The sequence below is a fragment of the Mauremys reevesii genome, linkage group 1 (assembly GCF_016161935.1).
Source record: "Mauremys reevesii isolate NIE-2019 linkage group 1, ASM1616193v1, whole genome shotgun sequence".
Taxonomy (NCBI): domain Eukaryota; kingdom Metazoa; phylum Chordata; order Testudines; family Geoemydidae; genus Mauremys; species Mauremys reevesii.
Window position 1 is genome coordinate 190,076,883 of NC_052623.1, and position 3,027 is coordinate 190,079,909.

Here is a 3,027-nt window from a genome sequence, read left to right on the forward strand (position 1 = left end):
TTGTTTTTCTCCACAGACATACGGACATAAGATGACTGCTCCCAGTACAATATTTGTTAAAATTATTTTTCATTGTACTCAAGCCACACAGAATATCAATACAGGATATAAAAACCCTGGTATATGTGTAATTGCAACAGAGAAGCAAAAAGAGTTTTATGAAAGTGTGTGGGTATAGTAAGAACTGCAGGCAGTGCAGGTTCATATCTATGTATAGTTGAAATTAATAGGCAAAGAAGTGAATTGTTAAACGGTGTGAACTCCTGCAGTCAGCTATACAGGACAGTGGGGAAGATGTCTGATGATCAGACACCCTGACGATGATCCACTGCCTCAATTTTTCTCCAGGAACACCCTTTTCCCTGAGCTGCTTGTGAATTTTATTTCCCAGTCACACCTCCATCCTAAGGAGTGTCATTTTTGGAGCCATCTTTTTAAATTATCCACATCATATTATTTTTAATTTGTCCCTAGGAAGAAGGTTTGTTCATGAGTGGCTAGCACTCCCTGCCGTGAGATTTCTGACAGGCATCGTCCTCTTAGAAACAAGGTTGTCAAGGTAAGGTTGCACACAGGAGAACAGTATGTACGAGAGGAAGTGAAATGAACATGCAAAAATGCACTAGTTGCAACAACACTTTGTGTTGTTTAGATGTGCTTGTAATTATTAGAACTGGGAGCACTGGCTGTTGGGAGTCTGAAAGGACAGGAAACAGGAAGGAGTGGGGAGGAGTTGAGGAGGCTGAGTGAGAGTTACAGAGGGTGCAGCAGCAGCTTGGTACAGAGGATGCCACTGTAAAAATAAAGTCCTGTTGAAGTTCTTAGTACCTTGCTTGGTTGATACAACACACTTACAATAATATAGCAGAATATTGTGAAAAACATAGCCTTGTTGGATGAAAAAATGTGCTTTGTGCACAGGTCTCTTTCCTTTACTCCTTCTCTAGCTATTTAGTGTTGATGTACCAGGGACTAAACCAGAATATAGGTAGTTTTCTACAGCAGTTAAAGGGTTAAAAAAGATACAAAATTAAGCCTGTTTTGATTTAATTTACATAATGATTTTGAGGTGCTCAAGCACTGCTCATCACAAAAATACCTGGCTCCCTGATATAAAATAAAAACAAGCAATACATTAAAAAAGGCCCATGCCAACATAGAATAGCCCCTAATGCTCTAGCTGACAAGTACAGATCCAGGCCTCAAGGAGGCTCTAAATTGTGCCATCTGCAATGCCCCCCAAAAGGAAATCAGCCACATATCACTGGGCAAGGACACACTGGTCACACCCCCTATGCCAGTGGCTGCAGTAGGGCAAAGCATACTTAACTGGGACAAAGATCTGGCCCTACATGGTAGCCTCCACCTTCAGCCTCAAAATATAGTAAGCTGCAATAATTCAGTCTGAAGGTGATGAATGAATGGATCGATGTGATTAGATAGATCCTCCACTGAGATGAAGAGGCACAGCGCCCTAGTGAGCTGGAAGTGGAAGAAAGTATTTATCTTTAGAGAGACAAGGTGGGTGAAGTAATGTCTTTTATTGTTGTTACATACATGGCTAGGATTAGCAATGAGTCCGATAGGACTCTGAGATTTCATTCCATTTTGGCAAATGGAGGGCTCAAGCTTTTAACAGAGGAAGAAATTAGTAGCACAATGTGGGAGCAGCTCACTCTGCCCTCCAACGTGAGAGAAAACGATCAAAACAATATTGATTGCATTGTTTCTGTATTTTAATCAGAGTTAAAATGTGAATGGGGGAGTATAGAGACTTTCAAGGGAAGAGTATGTGTGTTGTGTTGAGGGAGAAGGAGAAAACAAAATTCTGAAAGAGCTGTCATCTTTGGGTGAGAGCCCAGAGCCTTATTATCTGAGTGCTCCCTAGAGTCAATTGGAATTCCACCTGTGTGTGTGTTTGTGGGGGAGGGGGGGGCTTGCAGGGTCATGCATCTCACTTCCAGCATGACTATTAATAGTATACACTGGGTACAGTACAATCCCTATGTTCTTGCTTGTGTGAGAGAAAGAAAGAGTGTGGGGCAGAGAGAGACAAACAGAAATTCCATATTTGGTTCTTAATGAGGTTCTTCAAATATGCCTATATAATCAATTAGTGTCCCCTTGCAGCCAACTACAGAGGCACTGGAACAATTTTTATAATGGGGGTGCTGAGAGCCATTGAACCAAACTGTAACCCCCTCCCCCACACTCTTAAGTTCCAGCACCTATGGCCAACTATAGCTAATACACAGTATTTATATGTATTTGCAGGTTGGCAACTGAGGTATTAGGCACCTTTCAGAATCCTGTCCGGAGAGGCTGTGTGACTGGCCTACGGTCTCACTGGAAGTCTGTGGCAGAGCTGTTTCCAGCCCCAGCAGCCTAGAACCTCCTGTGTACTCACTGATGTCCTGCCTCCTGTAGGTGACAGTCAAGTAAGCAGCATTCAGTTAAACTAGTAGTAAGCACAGGAGGCCTGTCAGGTTCTAATGCAGCCTGCAGTTGCCCTCATTCTCATTACTGCGCTGGGGCCTGCAGGCTGACTAGGAAAGCGCTTGTGCTGGTACTCAGCCTAATGTCCTGTTGCCCCTTACAGGAGTTAACCCCCCACTGAGCAAACAGAGCTGTTGACTCCTCTCAGAGCTACTGTCTCAGGCAGCCACTGCTGCATCAGTGACACCCCGCTCACAGCTAGCTGAGCAGTGACACAGGGCTAGAGGCACAGGCTGTTCATGGAGGGCAGCTCGGAATCTGGTACATAAGGCGCACACCTGTGTCGGTGGGGGTAGTCTGGTCCCCCTGTGCCAACCAAGCCGCTTATCCCCCCCCGCTGCATGTCCCTGCGCGCCCGCCCCACAGCGCCCCCGCTGGCACCAGCAGCCCCTGCTGGCACGTGCCCTCGCTGGGTGTGGGCGAGCCAAGCAGAACTACCGCTCCCAGCATGCCCTGGCCCCATGGTTCGGAACCGCCCAGCGAGATTACAAGTCCCAGCGTGCCCCGGGGCGAGAAGGCGAGTCCCCTGCT